This window comes from Pleurodeles waltl, chromosome 8 (genome assembly GCF_031143425.1).
Source record: "Pleurodeles waltl isolate 20211129_DDA chromosome 8, aPleWal1.hap1.20221129, whole genome shotgun sequence".
Lineage (NCBI taxonomy): Eukaryota > Metazoa > Chordata > Amphibia > Caudata > Salamandridae > Pleurodeles > Pleurodeles waltl.
In genome coordinates, this window is record NC_090447.1 from 1142882899 (window position 1) to 1142904974 (window position 22076).

The window sequence follows — 22076 nt, forward strand, 5'->3', positions numbered from 1 at the left end:
GCTTGTCGATAACGATCCGCCTTTCGTTTCATTGCTTGTTTCAAAGCTAGGGGAGTTGTGTGAAGTAGGCCCTGGATTTGACTGATCTGACGTGAAAAAGAAGTGACAGCAGGCACAGAAGAGGATGTTCGGGAAACAGTAGTGAAAGTCCTCGGATGAAATCCATATGTACAATAAAAGGGTGTAGTCTTGGTCGCACTATGTACTGTGTTATTATATGAGAACTCGGCAAGAGTAAGATACTCCGACCAATTGCTTTGTGTGGCATTACAATAACATCTCAGATACTGCTGAAGTTCTTGATTCACACTTTCAGTTTGCCCATTAGTTTGTGGATGGAAACCAGAGGATAAGGAAATCTCAGTGTTAAATAAGGCACAAAAGGATCTCCTGAAACGTGATATACATATTGAGGCCCTCTGTCCGAAATGACCTCTTGCAGAAGACAATGGAGGCAAAAAATATCCCGCAGAAAAATGCGACTCATTTCTGGGGCTGTCGGTAGTTTCTTCAAGGCTGAGAAATGGGCCATCTTAGTGAAAGAATCTACGGTCACCATGATTACTTGGTTACCAGAGGAGGTAGGTAGAGAACATATGGAATCCGTGGATAGAGTTCACCAAGGAGCGGAATGAACCGGTAAAGGTCTTAATAAACCTGCCACCTTAGTTCGGGGTGTCTTAGTCTGAGCACATACTGGGCATGCTGCCACATAGGTTTCAGTATCTGTCTTAAGCGAAGGCCACCAAAAAGATCGCTGAAGCAGCTCCTGGTTCTTCCTGATACCTCGATGACCGGCTATAGAGAATCGTGGCACATTCGTAGAGCTTGAGCTCTTTAGAGGAAAAGAGCATGTTGATTATAGAAGTAGTTGTCCTTCTTCTGCAAAAAAGGAGTCACTCTATCCCATTCTGAAGCAGACAGAAACTGGTACTCAGATCGAACGCGTTCTTGAAAAGATTGAGTAGCTCCGATGATTCTGCTAGACTCAATAAGATGTGGAGAGGAGTTCTTGGCTATGTCACGATATCTGCGGGATAAGGCATCTGCCACCGAATTCTGGGAGCCAGGTATGCACGTGATTACAAAATCGTACTGGCTAAAAAAGAAAGCCCATCTTGCTTGACGACTGTTTCGACACTGGAAACTCCGAAGACATTGGAGATTGCGATGGTCAGTCCTGGCTTCAAAAGCCTCTCTGGAACCCATCAAGAAATGTCTTCATTCCTTACAAGCTACTTTGAGAGCGAGTAGTTCTCGTTCCAGTACAGAATAATTGTGTGTGATTGGGATCTCTAAAGTCTGGTACCCCTAGGGGACTTACTGTAGATGCTAGACCATGTCCAAAGCCAGTATCTCCTTGTTTAAGCTATGACTTTGGAGATACATTGGAGCAATAACTGATCTCCTGCTGGACAGTGTTTAGCATACCCTCACCATTCTGGAGCCCTGGTGGACCAGCAAGTAGGATACTAGAATTATGACTATGGGTTAGTCCTTGTGGGCACGGCAAAACCATTATTTTTTCAGCTGTATAAAAATGCGGCAGATTGCTCACTCTAACCCACTGTGTTGGTCCATCCCCTTTGAGCACAGGGTCATTGAGATTAGGACAAAAGGCATAGATGGTGTAGAGTGTTTGATACATAGGATTTTGTCTTCTTCCACTGACAAGGAACTGTTAAAAAAAAAAAACGCAAGATGTCTGAGACCCGAAGAAAAGTCTAGAACACAGTCATTCCCCCATAGAAAAACAATATCAGTAGACACCCATTTTGTTTCAAGTCCTTTACAATGTAAGTGTGATGAAACTTTTCAGATCATATTGCAGGCATAGAAGGAATATTCAAAGACCTTTGTAGTATCCAGATTATATGTACATATTATTGTATTATCAAGCATAGGCAGAGTGGAGTCAATTTGTTCCATTCTGGATTGTAACTGGGTCATGAAAGAATGTAACAAGTGAGACTAAGAGAAGAGCTAGGGTCAATGGAGAGTGGACGAGACCTTTCTGTGTACAATAAACCTAGGCTTCTGTTACCTTCATTTACTCATGGATTCATTTAAAGAGATCATTGTGTTACACTGGTGACGGAGGATGGGATTCGAGATTCATGTTTGTCAACGGGATGACTTTAAGGAGTTATATATCTTTGTTGTGTTGTCACAGAGGTCTCAACACTGAACAAACAAAAGTCAACGGAACCAAAACTGACCAAAAGTAAACGTCTTTAGAGGACATGCTTTGATTTTCAACGCAGGAATCTGTGGCATTACGGAGGAGCCGTGGGTACCTGTATGTAGTGCCGTTTTGGCTCATAGCGTACAGTTGTGGGAGACACGCGCTTCTGTTTGCAAGGTAGGCAGAGGAGTCACACCTTGGCAACGTGGGCGAGTTCTAGCTTGTGGGGGAGCCGCTTTTCACAATGTAAGCGGATACTAGTTTATGGAGGAGCCACTTTTGAATGTTGCACACAAGGAGTATTTAAAAGATAACAACACTCACCAGTTTCGAGCACTCTCATGTGGATTCCTTGGTGAGTGCTCTTGTGCGCCAGACTGCATGTCAAGGTGTTCACGTGGTGGACACAAGGAGCATTTAAAAGATAACACTCACCTGTTTTGAGTATTCTCGTGTGGATTCCTCGATGAGTGCTCTTGTGCGCCAGACTGCGTGTCAAGGTGTTCGCGTGGTAAGAAACGAACGCACTGGTCCGGAGAGCGTCAACTTGTGCGTCTGTATGGAAGTCTTTCAATGCAAACCACATAACGTCCAAAGGAAGTGTTACTGTCTGATTGGTCGTACTTCAGGAAGTAAACCCAGACACAGTAGGAAGTGTCTGTAAACATTGTGGAGCATTATAGGAAACGTGTTGTTTTCACACTAGTTGTTTGTGGAAAATCACATGGATTAACTTTGTTCAGCAAAACTGTTTGCAGTATGTAATTATGATGTTAACTTAAACTGTGAAATATATAATTTAATTTATTGTTTTTATTGAAAAAAAAAATGAAAAAAGGGGGTTACAAGAATAAGTTACTTATATCGGGTTGCTTATATTTATTTATTTTACTTAGCAAATACTTATATATATAGTATTTTGTGGTGATTTTAACTTTAGAAATTGTAACAACTATGCAGAATGTTACTGCTACACCTTTTTTCTTAGCCTTTCCAGGTAATCCGCCAATTAAATAGCAGAAATGGAAGAAAGTCTTTGATAGATATGCGAAGGTGTGTGGAGCATCATTGAGTGCAGATAGGAAAACTGCACTACTGTTACACTGTTTGGGATCAGAAGGACAAGAAGTGTTTGATAATCTGCCAGAAGTAGATGATGAGAATTTAAATAGAGTATGAGAAATGTATAGAAAAATTAGATAGACATTATTTACTGAAAGTTAGCACTATTTTCGATCGGTATTACTTTGGGAGAAGAAGTCAAAAAGAAGGTGAAAGTGTAGAAAAATTATACAACTGTGTTAAGGAAATTGGCTTCCCCATGCAAGTTTGGCCTGTTGTTAGAAGAACTGATTAGAGATCAATTTATGCTAGGGTGCAATATAGAAAGAATTAGGGAGGACATTTGGTAGAAGGATGACCCTTCTTTGGATGAGGTATTAACAGTTGCAAAGAAAATATAACACTCTTTGAAATGTGTGGAAACTATCAAGAAGGAAGAAGGGAAAGATGATAACATATAAGTGGTTAAGAATTTTGTAGGCAAACATGAAACCTTAGGAGGAAACAACTACAAGAGAAAAGAGAAAAATGTATTCCAAGGGAAGTGTTTCCACTGTGGTAAACAAGGTCATATGGCCAATGACAAAAGATGTCCAGCGGTAAAAATGGTTTGTAGTCATTGTAAAAAACAAAAGGGTCATTTTGCTGCTGTGTGCAAAGCAAGAGGTGGCAAAGGTAATATATATGAAGTGAGGAACAAATCGGGGTCAGAAGAGGAACGGGACACTGACTTTGAATGTGGTCAAATTGTTCTTCAAATAGAAGGAGGGAAAAGGAAAATTCCACTCGATGAAATACTAGTAGATGGTGAGAGACCAAAAGTTTTATATGACTCTGGAGCAAAAATACCTATTGTCTCAAAAGAGTTTTATCTTGAGAAACTTAAGGATACGTTTAGGTTGTTCCAACCTGATATCAGTCCGTATGCGTATGGAGGTGAACTCATTTAAGTTATATTGAAATTTTGGGGGTTTACTTGAATTCAAAAATAAGTTTACGAATGCAAACGTTTACGTTTCAAAAAAGGGTGACAGCATTTTAAGCTGGTTTCACCAAGAAGATTTAGGAGTGATTCTTGATCCCAATAGTGATCCACCTGTAAAATTGAGAGAAGAGTTTCTTGTGAATGCAGTGTGTGAGCAGGGTGAAGTGAATGAGAAATGTGGTCTGGTAGTAGATGATTATGTGGACAATTTTAAATTGAAGTTTCCTGAGGTGTGAATGTGGTGGTAGACAGATATTCTTTACCAAATATCTCAGACATGTTGATGTTACTACATGGAGCGAAAGTATTCTCCACCATAGATTTAACTTCGGCTTACCATCAGATAAGTTTGGATGATGACTCAAGAGATCTCATTGCTTTTGCCACGACTTTTGGCACATTCAGGTATGTCAGGCTACCATTTGGATTAATGTCTGCAGCTTCAGTGTTTCAAAGAGCCTTAAAGAGAGAATTAAAGAATCTTGAGGGCATAAGAATATATCAGGATGATCTTCTAGTGTTTGGGAAAGACAGCTCTGAGCATGATGTGAGACTGGGAGAATTTGGTTTGACGATCAAATTCAAATTCAGGAAGGATTCTATAGAGTACTTAGGTCACACAGTCACGGGTGAAGTGATCACCCCAAAAGTGGAATTAGTGACTGCTATATTAAATCTACAGTCACCTTCTAATAAGGAGGAGTTGATGAAATTCATTGGTATGGCAGAATATTATAGCAAATTCATGAAGGGATTTGCTGATATGTGTGTGAATATGAGAAAATTACTGTTTAGAGGTGAAGATTTTATTTGGAGTATTGAATGTGAGATGGAGTTCAAAGAAACTAAAGAAAAGTTAGGGAAGGCTCCGGAGTTGAAAAACGTTGACCCTAATTGCAAATCTGTGTTAATTACAGATGCCAGCATGAAGGGTCTAGGTGCCATTTTATAGCAAGAAGAAGGCAATTCTGAACGTGTAGTACTTTTCTTGTCGCTGGCTTTGAAGGGTGCGGAATTGAACTACTCAGTGATTGAGAGGGAGGCCCTTGCAATTCAGTGGGCCATTAAGAAATGAAAGAAATTACTCTGGGGAAGTACATTTGAAGTGAGGATAGACCATAAACCATCTGTGATTTTTTTTAAAAGAAGGGTACTGATGCCATTTCAAGCAGAATCACCAAGTAGGTAGTAGCCCTACAGGATTATGACTTTGAGGTCAAGTACATACCTGGAGCACAGAACAGGGTTGCTGACACACTATTGAGATTGGTACAGTTAGGCAATGGAAACCAGGGAGGGGAGTATGAAAGTGAATCTAAAGATGATGAGATGGTTTGTGAGGTTGAATATGGTACTATAACTGAGGTAAAGTGCTGTGATGAATGTGAATCAGATGAAGTAATGCTGGAGGTAGCATCTTTAATAAAAGGAGGTTGGCAGAATAGGAATGAGAGAAGTTTGGAGACTCAAAAATACTGGCATGTTAAAGAAGAATTATCTGGGAAAAAAGGTTTGTTGCTCTGTGGGACAAGGTTGGCTCTGCCTATTGGACTTAGAAACAAACTAATTACCTTTACACATTGTGGTCATCAGGGCATTTCCAAAACCAAAGCGAGACTACGGTTGACATACTGGTGGCTAGGTAAACACTCTCAAGTAGAAAGAGCGGTAAGGGAATGTATGCAATTTGTGTTCAGTGAGAAATCTGTCAAACCTAAGGTTCAACCGATGAAGATTAGGGATCACCCTTCTTATACTTGGGAAAAGATTGCCCTTGATATCCTAGGTCCAGATCAGGGGGATGGATTTGATACGTATCTCATAGTCCTGATTGATTTATATTCAAGGTGGCCAGAGGTAAGGTTTACCAGGGGAATAGAAACAAAACACGTCATATCTTTTCTGAAGGAGATATTTGGGAGAGAGGGTGTTCCTAACACAATGCTCACAGACGATGGGGTGCAATTGGTCTCCAAGGAGATGGAAATGTTTTTGGAAAATATTGTTATTCAACACAAGAAGTGTTCATTATAGCATCCTGAAACCAATGGTATGGTTGAACGCTTTAGTAAAGTGCTAAAAGAAACCATAGCTATGGCCAAAGACAGTGGACTAAATTGGAAGAATGAGGTGGTTAAGAAATTGAGGCGTACAGAGTTTTCCCTCATTCTGTGACTGGGAAAACTCCTTTTGAACTGTTTAAAGGCAGACACCCCAACACCCTGGTAGCACCTAGTTGGGTGAATGATATAGAGCTTAGAACAGGGCAGGTGGTGTCAGATACTGATTGGACAGTGAGAGAAGAAAGGAAAATTATAGCTCCCAAAGACAATTTTGATACAAGAAAATCGGTATAAGAAACAAAGGTTTGTGTAGGAGACTGGGTATTAATTAGAAAACCTGTAAGGAAAGGAGGGAATGTAGGTAGGCCCAAGCCTGTGAGAGTGATACAGTTATTCACCAATGCTGTTAAGATGGAAGACTCCAGGATCTGTAATCTTAATAGGATGATTGTGCTCAAGGAGAACCTGATTGGGAAATAACCTGCTAGAAGTGACTCAATAATAGGAATCAGGAAATCTGAAAGGAAAATCATAGCTCCAAAATACTTAGAGGAGTATGTTACATAAGTATTGTTATAGTTACATTTGTTTAAAGTAAAATAATAGTTTATGTATAATATTTGTGAAGTAGAATGATAGCTGTAGGTATAGCATATGATTTATTATTTATTACAGTGTTTATATAAAGGGGGTGGTATATGTACATATTATTGTATTATCAAGCATAGGCAGAATTGAGTCAATGTGTTACATTCTGGAATGTAACTGGGTCATGAAAGAATGTAAAGAGTGAGATTAAAAAAAGAGCTAGGGTCAGTTGGAGAATGGATGAGACCTTTCTGTGTACAATAAACCTATGTTCCTGTATTTACTCATGGATTCATTTAAACGAGATCACCTTGTTACAACCTGTCTTTGAACAGATGAACTATAGAGGGTCATCTGCTCAAAGGTGTTGCTTGGTTAACTAATTGGTGTGCTACTGTGGCAAACAGCAGTACCTAAACCACCATAGATACTGACTGGGGACCAGTACCAGATCCAGGTCTCAGAGCAAAGCCCTAAAACCAAGGGCAAGTCCAAATGAGCAAAATATGCTGCCTGGGAACCTACCATTGTGCCACGCACGACTTAGGCCACTTGGCAATGAACCTGTCACCTCTTGTTAGCAGCAGTTCGAGTCTCGGGCAGCGGTACTCAATGTAAATGTGATTATTACCTCCGTGTTTCATGAGTGTTTCCGTGCTATTCGTCAAGCTCATTGTGAAGTGATGTCCCACATTCCTTTCCTTTCTAAGTCACGGTAACTTCGCAGCACGGTTCCCCGTGCAGTTCGTTCACACCAGCTGCTGCCGCACCTTCTGCTATGGGTGGTGCAGCCTGCAGAATCCTTGGTGACTGAAGTGGCATTCTTGTGAGTAGGGCGAACCCCTTCCTGCTCGCACAAATAACTGTTGCTGGGGTGAGGGATATATACACACACCTCGAGCCGTGACTCTCCTGAGGGACGGCTCTCACAACTAGAAGCACCTCTGTTTCATGCTGGCGAGGCAGACAGAATCCATAGTATCGACACGCCTGTCAGGGCGCAGAGTTCAGTCCGTCCGTGATGGGTTTAATGGTAAGGGAAAGGAAATACCATTGCTGGGGGGTAAGAGAAATAAGGGTGAGGACTAAAAACATTAACTTGACTGATCAGATCATTGCCCTTTCCACTTGCATACTACGCAATCGTAACATTTAACAGCAGCCGCTTTCGTTTGGGATAAATAAATCTGTTCGTCTCCCAGCATGAGATGTGTTTACACCGGGTCCTTCTCAACAGGCTTCACGTGCTTTCTACGACACGGCTCCGAGCAACAACTGCTAATTTTTTTAAAAAGAAAAAAAGACGAGGCGTGGCAAAACTTCACCTAATATTGGATGTTGCCATTAGCTGCATCCGTGACCCTTTTACCCCTGGGGTTCTGTGGCAGCCGTCTCGGGTTTTCTCGTTGTCTTCCGCACATTCCTGTGACGTGGAGCTCGTTCCAAAGCGCGAGAGCGAGGGAGGGGGAGCTGCGGGGGAGGAGTGCGCGAGCTGGTTTGTCCTGTAACAGAGTTGCTCCTGGCAGATAAAAGAATCAAACCAGAGTCGAGGAAAGTAGTATCCAGTGGAAATGTACTGCTGCCGCCGCAGGTGCTTACCCGAGTACGACTGGCGCGTTGGGTTTCTTTTTCGAATACCACAAACGTCGGTAGCAATGAGTGATAAGTGACTAGTGAAAGGTGCCTTTGCCGCATATTAACGAGGAAGACTCCACATTATTGGTTCTCAGGTTCTCAGGTTCTGCTGTTATTGTATAAACAGTTCCCTGCACCTCCAGTCAGGAGCGTGCTTCGCCGCAGAGGGTGAGTGGTATGGTGTTTCTGCTATACCTTTCAATCTAATAACTTTAAGTGACTTTATTGAGTTGCAGTGTTTGGTTTTACCTCTTCTTCATTGCCATCGCAAGGCTTTTCGTTGACTTAGAATATTATTCAGTAATATATATATTTGTATATGTGAAGAAGCATGTATACCTATGTTTGAATGTAAGCATTTATGATGTATTTTAAAGCTGAAGTTGGGAATTTTTTTTCCATAAGCGTCATCCGCTCGCATTCTTAAAAACGCTCATCTCACTTAACTTGACTGAAGAGTGAGCGTTAAAAAACGCAAACCACAGGCACATTTTGATCGCTTAGGTGGACGGCAAGTGCTCTTTATGTGATTCATTATTTCCTTATGTACACCTACAGGTGCAGCTTGTTACAGGTCCCTTGTTCCTAGCGCCTGCATGTTCACGTATAGCATGCTACTTAAATTCCCATACCTCTAAAGAAGGCTGTTTGAATTACGATTTTGTGAGCAAAATGTTTTGCTTTCAGTTCTTTTTTGGTTATTTTAGAATGTTTTTGCTTTTACTTTCTTGTTAAACTTTTTTCATTTGTTCAGGTATGCATTTTTCTCTAAGGGCTAGTGCGTTTTGGTTGGGTGTGTATTTTACATACACACAATGGACAAAAAATTCCAACAGTCACCAGTTTCTGTGCAGCGAATAATTAATAAACTAGTTCCTATGAACCTGCATTTTATCGTCCCCCAATTTTCAGTCCTATTTGTTTTTGTTTTGCCTACCTATTGGAGCCCTTCCCTGTCTGTTTTTTGTTTTGTATTTATTAACTTTTTAGTACAAAAAACACCATGAGGAGGGTAAGTCAGGCAGAACTTGTTTGTTACTCATTTATTTATTTCAATGCATTTCCCTATTTATTTGTCTGTTTATAGAGTGCACCTATGGTGTGTTGCTGCAACCCCAGAGAACTATCTACCTAGATGGGAAACAAACAGATTGGCTTCTGATCGAGCATGAGTGTTCTCTAATCAATTCGAATCAGTCCCTCAATAGAAGGGGGGGGGGGGGGGGGTTCGGTTGTTACTTGCCCATTCAGCTAGAGTGCGCAATCTTTGTCCGTAGTCCCCTACAGATACAGACTAGAAGTGTTTAGGGCAGTGGTTCCCAACCTTTTGACTCCTTAGGACCCCACACTGAATCACTACTGGAAGCTGAGGACCCCCAATCAATTTGCACTATTTAAATTTCAAAATATTTAATGGGAAGGTTGGTGCTGCATCTCAGCGACTAACTTTTCAATGTTTGGTTTTATTTCAGAAAGTTGGATCGTCAGGGCAGATTCTACAATTCCCAAGCGATTTCTGTATTTATTTTTTAGGTACATAAGATCTGACAAAGCTTTTTCACATAAATATGTGGTGAGGAAAGAAGCTAAAACCTTCAGTTGCCTCTCGTCTCTCCATTATCCCCTCTGTCACGTGTATTTAATTAGTTTCTTAGCACCTCATACCAGCGTAGGGTGTCGGAGCACTTTACATCGCACACATACAGAGACATTGAATTGTACATGTGTAAATCGGAGCATAGGAAATGTTACATAAGACAAAGGGGGCTACCAGGTGTAGGATTCACTTCATTCATACTGGTAGGCATTTTCTAAAACTGCTTGTTCTGGAGAAGGACCAACTCGGGATTCAGAACATAACACGGTGGTTAGCGTTGACTTTAATAATAAGAATGTATTTCTACGCAAACAAACCTTGTTTAGCAGCATCAGGATAATGAAAGACTGGGAAAAACATAGCTTTCTAACTTGTACCATGCAGTTTGCATGCAGCTTGTTGACGGCAGGTCATAGCTCATTGTGCTAGAACACAATTGTAACTTGAACTGAACAGTAACAAAACAATCTCTGTGACAAAATCAGTACTATGCTAAGTACATAAAACACTGTTCTTTGATATGCTTAATACACATTCTTTCCAGCAGGTATATTAACTATCTGCGCTACCTAGACAAAACTCCCATCTCTCTCCAGCAGGCCCATTCATTAATCACCAGTTATCTTGACACTTTTATTTTTGGCCGAAAACTACTCCATGAACAAGGAACTTTGCAGTGCTTTTAAAACTGCTGCATAAATGTAGTAACAAATAAAAAAAACACTCACCTGTTTCTGTCAAGAGGACCCAGCTAGAGATTCTAGAGAGCCTTGAGATGCCTGCGGACCATCTGGGAATGTGTCACAAACCCCTGTGGGTCTGCGGACCACAGGTTGGGAACGGCTGGTTTAGGGGATGTCTTAGCTACCAGCATGAAGCATTATATTGAAACTTGGCATTTTCTTACATTCAAGAGGGGGAAAAAAGTGCAGTCTACTTTGATTTCCATACTTGTCTGATTATATCTAGTGAGGTTTACTGCCCACGCAAATCAAGCTTTATGCCAAACATCTCATGGCCTAGGACCTTTGCACCTGCTCTAGTAATGGTAGAATGAGTTAACCCCAGGTATTCACTGTATCACAATGTACCCTTGTTTATTTCATTTTAATGAAATGCTAGGGTAGTACAGTAGTTGGGAGAAAAATACCTCCTCATTTATTTTTGGATTGTTGGAGAGAATTGGAAATATTTGGCTGTTCTTTATTCCATGCTGGTCTAAACTGCTTGCCTTTTTTCATTGCTTGAAGCAGATAACAGTTCTGGTATTCCACACATTAGATTGCTTGTACCTGTGGGAAACGTTTTTGATTTTTTTTGCTTAATCTCCCGTAGGTATAGTCAAATTATGAGAAGTAGGATAACTTTCAAACATGGTATTTAAAGCTAAAAAAAATACAAATACAGCTGTCTGTAATTAAACAGGACATAGCTTTGTAGGGAGCAAGGATGAGCAGAGTAGCCAAGTACATGATACCTTTGTATATGTCATATGGACCCCGATTTAATATCATCTATACGGTCCACAAATATATAGTAAAAGCCCACATTAAAGTTTATTTATGAAAATTCTAATCTGGGAATTTCGATCTGGTTGAACTGCGAGTAAAACTGCCTGTTGGATATGTAGGTTACCTGGTGGGGGCAAGAAACCCCTCTGGGTATACTTAAGTTTTTGTCCAGCTTTATGTGCCCTTGAGTAAAGTTCTGCGACCGTTGTTCTGCACTAAAGGGATAAGATGGAGGAAGGATTCATTGGAATATTTCTTCATGAGCTCAGGTCTCAAAATAATTACATGAACTGAAAAATCTTTCCAAATAGATGTAGAGATGCACGCGAAGCAGGATGATATTTGTAAGTGTAGTGGGCGTGCAAAGGCGGGGTATTTGCCATTCTAACTAACATTTTTTACCGTCTACATAGAGAGATAGTCGAAAACTTATATGACAGGAGCACACAATTTGTTGCAGCTACCCAAAGGCAGCAAAGGGCAAAGCATAGAATGCACTTTTTTTTTGTTTTTATTGTAGTGCACTATGTTGCTTTTAGCTTTGTTATTTTCTCATGATGCACACACGGAAGACGGCAATGATTTTAATGAAAAACTCAACAAAGATTGTATTCCCAAAGAAAAGAAAGCAACTGAATAAGATAGGAAGTATTTTCATGAGAAGGGGCACAGGATGGACTAATGCAGCCTGTGAACCTAAGAACGGCTGGTAGGTGCCTCACGTCCGAGTTATTATCTTAACTGTATTTTATTTCCAGACAGTCCCAGCTGACCATTACATAATCGCAGAAAAGTCACATGTGAGCATTTTAGTTCGTTTTAATAATTATTTTTTTGTATCCTCCCTAAGGGTGCCTGGCCTCATTTTCTTTGAACTCTTAGATATTTTTAGCTATATTTTGTTGTTAGTATATTTGCTTTGCTTACTTATTGTACTTGTTGCTACCATAGACGTCGCTTCCCCGGATCTGGTTTGGGGTCAAGCGCTCTAGGGTAGAGCCGTATTACTGCCATAAAATGGCAGCAGTGATGGACGCAGTGGGCATGCATCTCTTCAGCCGTCTACACCAGACTGCAGCCATGCTGACTCCGCATATAACCAAACAACAACCAAACTGTTGGACTTATTCAGGTGAAACATTACGTGCAAAATATTCTAGCAATTTTTCTCTAGAATTAGAAACAATAATATGCTGCAAAGAGCTGCTTTATTTCATCTTATGCTATTAAAATATGATGAATCCCATTCTCTTAAATGGCACAGATGCTTAATGTCCTAACCTATAACTATAATTTTACTACACTTTCATGTAAAGTCATTGCATTTACTGCCTGTTTGCTGCAACCATTAAAATCCAATAAAAGTTATTATTAAAAAAGACACCGTATAAATATGCTTCTAATCAAATGTAGAACATATGATTTTGCAATGTGAGGGAGGTCTGGGTACAAAATCCAGAAGCCTTAAAAATGCCTTCACTATGTATGACAGTCAGCATCTGCTGTTTGTTACAGTGACATAGCCCTCAAAAGACCGTGGCTTTATCTTTGATGACCTCGTCCGTCCAGGATATTACATTTTACGATTTGACTAGATATGGAAAGAGGAGGGGAAATTGCAGTTATTTTCAATGAGCTACTGAATATCGCAGCATTTCCCTGTAAACAGCTCATGGGAGCTGAAACTCAATTCCAAGTCTGAGGCACCTTTACAGTCTGTTTTTTAATGTATCCACCCACTTTAGTTACCATAAATAAGAACAATAATTGAGCACTAACCTTTTTAAGATGATGGTCGTTCTGAAAGGCCTCTTGCCCCTCCTGTCTGCTCAAACCTTATACTTTAGCGGAGCACACAAGTGGGGAAGGTAAAGTGGAGTAACAGGTAAATAACAGATGAGTGGTGTCAACGGTAAATAGTGATTTAAGCCACACTATGGAGATCATTCAATTGTAAATACAATCCTCAGGATCCAACAAATTTAGGCAGCAAGGTTAACCACTATGTAAGCACTCGTCTAGATGTCTTAAGCCGGGTACCAAAAAGAATATACATGCTAAGCGTGTTCAATAAAAAAAAAAGAGAGAGCTTTGATTAAAAAAAAAAAAAACTACAAACAGCGATAAAATTAAAAGTCCCCTGAAAGATACGTAAACAGCTGCTTAATTATTGGTACAGTGTTAGAAAGGCAAAAAATATATTGTGGCCCAAAAATCTAACCACAAATAATATTCCCAAGATAATATTCCACAGAAAGAAAGCACTGACAAGCCCCTCTTTTCTTCCGAATAATGATATTGTCACTTCATAAGAATTGATTGTTAATCCTTAATTTCATTTGAGAAAAAAAAATAAAAAGATCTGAGGAAAGCTTGTCCTCAGTCGATCCGAATCAGTTTTAATATTATTATGCAAGTTTATAAAGCGTATAGCTCCCCCAAGGGGTTTGTTTCCCTGCACTGGTACAACAGAAAGGACTGAAACAGAAGGATTAGAAAAGTCACGTCTTTAGTAGTTTCTTACATATCCAAGGGTTTACAGGATCTAAGCAGGGCAGGCCATTCCACAGTTTGGGACTCAGTTTGGAGAAGGAGCGACCACCTTGCCTCAAAAAATCCTACGGACAACCACAAGGTTCAAATAACTAGAGTGGAGAGACCGAAAGGGACAACAGAGCGATACCAGTGACCTGAGGTAAAGTGGACCAGGATTAAACAAAGCTTTAAGCATCTCACCTAAGTAAGGCAGAAGTTAAGAGTAGCTGAACTACGATCTTCATTGGGAAATAGATTTTCATTGATTGGGTAGTCATCATATAAAGAAACAATGTGATACCACAACCTTCCTCCATGTCTACCAAAGGCCACACATAGATGTCAAACAGGGTGGAGCTCAAGGCAGAGTCCTGAGGCTCCCTAGAAAGTAGTGGGTAGGAGTTAGTCATGCGATTTAGCACAGACCTGGAAGGAGCGGTTTTGTAAAAGGAAACATAGCCAGGCTTTGATGTCCACATTTTCCAGCCTTTAAAGAAGCACCTGGTGAAAGCCATGAATATCATCACACTGGATCTGCGGATGCATGGGGGTGGAGAACAATTGGCAGGATCCGTTAGAGGTTTGACAATCTGAAATAGAATTTTGGGGTAATTCTGAGCTGAGGTTATAACTGACCTCCAATTAACCAAACAGTTTATTGAATACAGTTAGTCATATCAGAACCTGAAAACTTAATTCAGCCAAGAGGCCACCTAGTTCTCCAAGCAACCGCATTCCCTATCCTTATTGAGCTTAAATAGAAGACTACGGGCCTGATTTTAGAACTTGGCGAAAGGGTTACTGTGTCACAACGATGACAGATATCCCGTCGCTGAAATCTAAACCCCATAGAACATAATGGGATTTAGATTTTGGCAGACGGGATGTCCGTCACCGTTGTGACGGAGTAATCAGGACCCAAGTGACTTTGGTAATTCTGTAAAAAAAAAAAAAAAAATTATTAACCTTTGTAATGCTCAGAATGCTTTCAATATGATGTAAAAACATGTTACATCATCGACAGAGCATATAATTACACCTAAGTAATTCCAACTATGGTGCAGGACGGCCAGTGTCATCGGATGGTCATTAGTGGGGTCGGGAACTCAGTGCTCAGGATTGTGATGATGTCTAATGAATGCATAAGGTTGAGGAAGTTGTGAAACAGAAATGGAAACAAGGAGAAAGAGAACTATTTTGTGAAGAAAACAGAAGGGGAAGAACAGGCTAGTTTGAGGGTGTAAGAGAAAGGGACATTTTTGTCAAGGCATGCACTAGGTATAGGTCTCATTAGGTGTGATGTTGGTTCAGGCAGTGAGGAAGTGAAAAGGCATTGGGCATCCATTACCAAGTTTTCTTTGGCTCGATGTGCTGTGGGCGACATATAACGTAGAACTAATGTGAATTAAGCAAGCTGCTTGGCACAGGGAGGGTGGAGGGGCCTTTAATACTGTGGAGTGCTTTAGCTGAGAAAAAGTCACACAGGGTGCTTGCTGGCCTGGAGGGTGTCAGGTGGGAGCACAGTGCGTTATAATGTGTATGATGCTGCACAAGTATGGTATTAATTAATGCGGATAGCTACATGCATGGCGTGGAATTAGAAAAGAGTCATTAGTTCATCCCATGCCAAGGACAGACGGAATTCCCAGAGGCCTCTGTCCTCTTCTTGCCTCAAGGACATGCTCTATGATTTGGCCCACGTAACCAAAAGCTGTCGACACCTGGGCATTAAGGCGGATGCACTGGCTTTACGAAAACGTGTTATGGCTTGTGTGGCTAGCACCAGTTCTAGGTTCAGGAAAGGGGACAGGATTTCAGTGTTTTCGAATGTTCAAATAAGCCTTAAGTACAAATGTTCCAGCTATGCAGAGTAGTATGATCCCGAGGGTTGACTCACATGTTTGCTGCCCAATAGTGTGAGAATGTTGAGCACGTCCACTGCAAGTGCTGTACGCCTGCATCTTGTGATTTGCATCAGAAGGATTGATGATTTGCTTCTATGAAGTAGGCAACTAGGCATTTAGTTTTGCTTCTCTCAGTAGCCTCTATGTACTATATAGAATTGTTTTAATTTATATCAGGCTTTCCGCAATACTGAGGATGGGTAGGCAAGAGCAAAGATCCCATTCATTGTCATTGTCTGTAGCCCATGTCTGCCCCCCAACGTTCATGGAGAAGGTCTACAGGAATCTGTGTGTTTGTCACATATGCTTTATATAGCCATCTAGAAAGATGGCATCCCCTTCCCATGTTGTAGAGGCCTTGTAATATTTTGTGTTGAGGAGGTTCCTCCCATTCAACATGCCATTGAGTGGTTAGCATGTATATATATTACGCAGGCCTCGAAAAATCATAAAAATGTTACTAGACCTGCAGGTTGAGAAGCTTGAATAATATACTGGACCTAACTGTAATGTACTTCACCCGGAAACAGGTCTCAAATTGTGTGATCCTAGGCAAATGTGTATTTTGCAGTCGCCTTTTCTTCATTCTGACATCTGAGTGCATCTTCAAATATGTGAGTGCAGCATTTCTGCTGTAAAAAAAAATAGAAAAAACCTCTTTCTTTGACTAAATACGCTAAACGTTTCCTCCATGTATAATAAATCTACCCCACATAGAGGGTACACATGATCCATGCATGACTTGCCTCTTAGGTGACTAATAGCTTTGCCATCAAGGCAGGAGTATTTCTCAGTTTATGTTTAAACACTCACTTTGAATAAATATATTACTAAAGCATGATGTAGTAACGCCCTGTCATTTACAGGCAGTAAATTTCCAAGAAATGTCCAAAAACATTCTCACTATCTTGCAGCTTTACTGATAAAACGTTATAGTGCAATAACAATAATCTGTGAAAATTAGGTTTCAGAAAACATTAATCATTTTCAATATTTTTTCATCATACAGAAGTACAAAAAATGGTCCTACTCAAATATATTTTGAAATGTTTGTAAAGTTGACTTAGTTATATAAATGTTGTGTGTTAGGAAAAACCTGTTACCAACAGTCTTTCATTTCACTTAGGTGAGACAGTTCACCTTACAAAATCCTGGAACTCTGCAGTCACAAGGAAAAGTATTTGCAAGGCAAGACAAACTGACTTTTGACCTCTGTCTCTGAACACTGAGAAAATGTGACCAGAATATGATTTAAAGGCATCTTAATTGCACCTGTTTTTTGTACGAGTAGGAACTAAAAATAGCTCGACCTCATAAAATAAAACTTGCCATAGTGAGGGGTCAAGTAGATTTTTCGAGCCCTGTTATGGCATGTGCCAAAGTCCTCAAAGGTTAGTAGTTGTTACTCCTGAAATAAAGGCACCCAAAGCTTCTAACCCCAGTGCAAGCCACTGTTGTATTTTGGCCAGAGCTGGAGTGTTTCTGAGGTTCAGTAGGCCTATAAGTGGAGTTTCAGGGGTGTAAGGGATTGTCTTGTTTGTGAGGGACAGTCTTGTCTGGAAGCCTAAGTAAGCAATTCTCAGGAGTCCGATTGTAGCGAAGGTGATTCTCCCATAGGAGTGAAGAGTTGAAGCACTTTGGTTTGTGCAGTGTGTCTGCTGCTTTGACAGTGTTCTCCAAGAGAATTCCACATGCCCAACAGTAAAGTCATTGGAGCAGTGAAGTATGATAATATTGTTCTAAGTTAGGTGCTCCAAGGCCTCTTGGAGAGGACGTGTGGCCAGAGCCACTCTTCGTTGATTGTTACCCCATATTAACTCACCAAGGAGTGGCAAGTTGGTAAGATAATAAAGCTGAAATGGTAGCATGCCCACTGTGGAGGGAGCCACTCTGCCTATAAGGTTATGGATAATGTCTTCTGAAATGCCATCTGGCCACGAGGTGCAGTTATCGTGCAAATTAAATTACCGTCTAGGAGGTCGTTATGGTAGACACAAATCCCAAGATATCTAAAGGTTCACCAGGTACCATTGAAGGGCCTCATCCCCTAAATCATCACGTTCTGATTGTGAGGCATTGGGTCTAAGAAGAAAAATGTCTGGTTTCTGCCAGTTAACTTAAAGACCAGATACTTCATGGAAATTTCTAGTGCTCAAGCTATTTCCAGGTAATCCATGGTGGCATCCTTGAGGTAGAGTAGCAGATCATCTATGTTTAACAAGACAACATGCGTTCTGTACCATAGAGCAGTGGTCCCCAAACCTTTTAATACCGTGCCCCCCAGTAGAAAAAAATAATAATTGGGGGCCCCACCTCCAAATTTTTCACAATTAATCTAATAAATTGGCAATGTTTAAATATGTTAAACATTGCAGTGAAGATATTTTACTGTTTTAAAAATGCAATCAAATACATTATTCCAAACATAATGTTCTGGTCAGACAGGCATTATCAACGTGTAAAAGTGTCCACAGTGTGATTAGTAGGGATGGGGTGGGGGTTTTGAAGAGTATTTGGAGTATCTTTCCTTTTGACACATACTCGCAGCTTGGATATAAATGACAAAACATATTAGTAATGGCCCATTAGAAAGCGATTTAGTGCTGCTCATGTTTTCCGGCTTGAACAAAGCCCTGCTGTCAGCATGATGCTTTTTTTGGTCAGAGCCTGGCGCCCACCCCGGCATCATTTGAGGCCCCCCTAGGGGGGCCTGCCCCCCAGTTTAAAGACCCTGCCATAGAGGGGTGCCCAGTAGACCAAGTTGCCCCATATGTATGTGAAACTATATATTACTTCTTCACAGTAGGGGCAGTGCCTAAATGTTTCAAATGGGCAACCAAATGCCAGACTTTTCAGAACCCTCTAACTGCAGGCCGGTGCAGGTGTTTCTGGGCATGTATACAATATAAGGTTTGTATGGTAGAAGTACTATTTTTATTTTCTCAGAATTACTCATTACACCCCTACTTATCATCTCAGCTCCTTGAGAAAACTTTAATTCTCATAAAAAATGTTACTTATCCAACTGGGATCTAACAACTCTCCAGGTACAAGGTGCCATGGTATACAATTCTCTACTGCTCATCTTTGAGTTCTAACATATTCAAGTGCAGAAAACTGACTGAATCATGATGCTTCTCCCAGTAGCTTCTCTCTCTCTCTCTCTCTGCAAGGTAGGTTAATCAGCTTCACTTCTAAAGCGCTAGGAGACTCTGGACTAAGAGTGACATTGTGCTATATCAATAAAACCTGAAAAAGAAAAATAATAATGAAAATCTTGTCTGAGAATTTGAGATGACCTGCACCTTATTGGGGTCCTTTCCAGGTTATGCGTGTGAATAGCACAGTGCTGAGTGGTTCAAAGCTTTATTTCTTTGAGTGTATGGGTTGGGGGGCGGGGGTTTGCAGAAAATCATAGACAGTGGCACTCTTTGTACTGTCATGGCTAACAAGTCTTGATGCAGGCTGTTAACAGGTGTATGCAGCAGAAATGTTCAACCCTTTCCAGAGTTTTCTGTCTTCTATGTGGACTACATAATATCCTAAAGGGTGAGTTGTGTTTATGGTCCTCTAGTTTTACCCCCTAAATATTTACATGGGCTTCTTTGGTTGGGGGTTTCTGTTATAGTTTTCTGAGTAAAATTATATAAGATTTAATAATTAAATTGGATTGAGTTGAAGACCAGTCTGTCACATTTAAAAGGATCTGTGTTTTACTTCATTTCTTTTTTGTAAAGCCTTAAAAATGGAACGGCTTCAACAGTGACATTATAACTAAAATTATGAAGTTGTGTTCAACCTCATGTTACTCAGGTGCAAACTGGTGCAACAAAATAGCATATTTCGAAGATTTCAAAAGAGGTCATGCCCTTAAATCCGTTGTGATTCTATTGACATTATTCCTTTGGGGCTTAACGGCCATGTTGTGTACAAGTAGTATCCATAATTTTGTGCAGCTTAATGGCATTCAGTGGTTGGGATTTTGTGATCCTAAAGATCTAGGCTTGAATTTATTGATTATCCTTTTTTACCTATGATTGCCATGATTGTGCCCCACTTATTGCTTCCATCCTGGGCCACTGTATTTTGTGTCCAGTAATTAATATGTTGCTTGACAACAATATAGTTTTTCTTGACAGTGTATATAATTTTACTTGAATATCGTTTTTCCATTGATGGAATATTCAAGAACCTTAATGAATGCAGAGGCCAAAAGAGCAATATGTTACCACTCTGCTGTCCCATCTTTCTCACACACGTCTCCTCCTGCGAGGAATCAACACTTTTCTCTCCTAATGGTTGTATTAAGTGAGCTTACACAGCATTTATGCAGGAGGGGATCATTTAAAAAAAATAACTTTTTATTGTAGCTTTTTTCCTGAGCAATCTTTCAAACATAAATCAAAAACACTGACAAGGATTAAATCACAGCAGAGGCTCAAAGGTATTTCTGGGGAAGCAAAATACCATCACAGTTCCTAGTATTTATCATCAGTGTAGGAATCGAAGTGAGAAGATGGTAAAGAAGAGAGCACAGAGTAACATTTACAACACTACATCTCAAATAGGGTGATATAAAGCAACAAAGCATCAGAATGCCTCAGTTCCCTCTACCTGCCAAACTGTAGCTGTATACTGCCCATCTCTTAGAACATCTTAGGCGGTTTAGTTCACCACAGCCCAATCCCTGGGTCTAGCGCAGTATTCTAGCCTTGTTCCACAACATGTTCAAGAAACCTGGGTGAGAACATGTAATGTAAGTCCTATGATACTCTGAGTTTTCCAGAGTGCCAAAGAGAAGTCTCAACTTTCAAGTCCACAAATTATTTTTGACACCTTGCAGCAGTGGCCCCTTCATTCACATTGATCTGCTACAAGCTGATAAATCATCGTCCTTTTTTCCACCCATGGCAACCTTGCAGCACTTCCGACCTTCATGCAGGATAGTCTTTTGCTCTTGGTCTTCTTAACTAGCTCTGCAAAGATGGTTTCCTTCAAGGTCACCCCCTTCATAACTTTTCTAGTAGGCAGTCTTCGACTTTTACACTCCAAAGTAAAGGTAAGAACCTCCTTATAAAAATATATAAATATTGTTGCAGGAAAGTGTACATTCCCAGGGAGACAATGCATCCAGCATAGGTGTATGTTTGCTCCACACATGTTGTGCCACCAAAGAGTCCAAATACACTATAGATCTTATTGATCAGTCTTTAATTTTCTTCAGAGAGCGATCATCTATTTCAAGAACTTCCTGTGAAGTAATGTCTCCTCATTTGGGCTTTTCTACCACGTCTGTCCTCTTGCCACAGACCTCACAAACCGAGTGGAGGAATAAAACAGATGGCTCAGCCCATTCCCTTCACAGACACCTTAGGGATTGAACGCTTATATTAGCTGGACACCAAAATTGGAGCACCCGTCTTTATGGTGTCTGTCTCAGGTTGGAGTTCCCACTTGTAAACACTGACGGCTGAGAGCCCTGGTTGACTCCACAGTGTGAGGGAGAGCAGCTGCTGCTATTTACTTTCATAGTTGCCTCTGGCATGGGAATAAACATGCACTTCTAGCACATTGAGAGAGGAAACACATCCTTCTTTGTATATTTCTCCTGAGCTACTCCTCTTTCCCTAACTACCAAAGAGGCTCCTGAAAACTGAGCCTCACATGAGTTGTGAGTTATTGGGCTCACTCAAGAACTTGATCTCCCCATCACCTTTCCCAAGGTGATCTTTCTATGAGCTTTGTTTCGCAAACAGTTTTGTTGAACTTAACTGTGCAAAATGATCACTTTCCAAATGTAAATCAGAATTGGTGACATTTTATTTTCATAAGGTAGAATCACAAATTGTGCAAATTCTGCTAATTTAATCACTGTATTCAATTTCAGGGTGAGGGACAGGATTCTGGCTGACCTTTATAATATAGCCTGCAAAGTAAGGTGAGAATGCACAAAAATTTAAGTTTGTGGGCATTAACATACCCTCTGCTGATAGTTTCCCACCTTGAAAAAT

The 22076-nt window shown here is 40.5% G+C and overlaps 1 protein-coding gene across 5 annotated transcripts in view; it reads left to right on the top strand.

The window, feature by feature from the left end:
- Positions 1-22076, top strand: part of CAB39L (calcium binding protein 39 like) — an 803103-nt gene that overhangs the window by 92195 nt on the left and 688832 nt on the right. The window contains exon 1 of one of the 5 annotated variants that reach the window (XM_069205370.1): positions 7825-7916. The exons of 2 other annotated variants lie outside the window; for them this stretch is intronic. The gene's annotated coding sequence lies outside the window, so the exon portion shown is untranslated. Of the gene's footprint in view, positions 1-7824; positions 7917-8256; positions 8687-22076 lie in introns of those variants that run through there. 2 more of the 5 variants (XM_069205372.1, XM_069205369.1) reach the window with 2 other exon arrangements.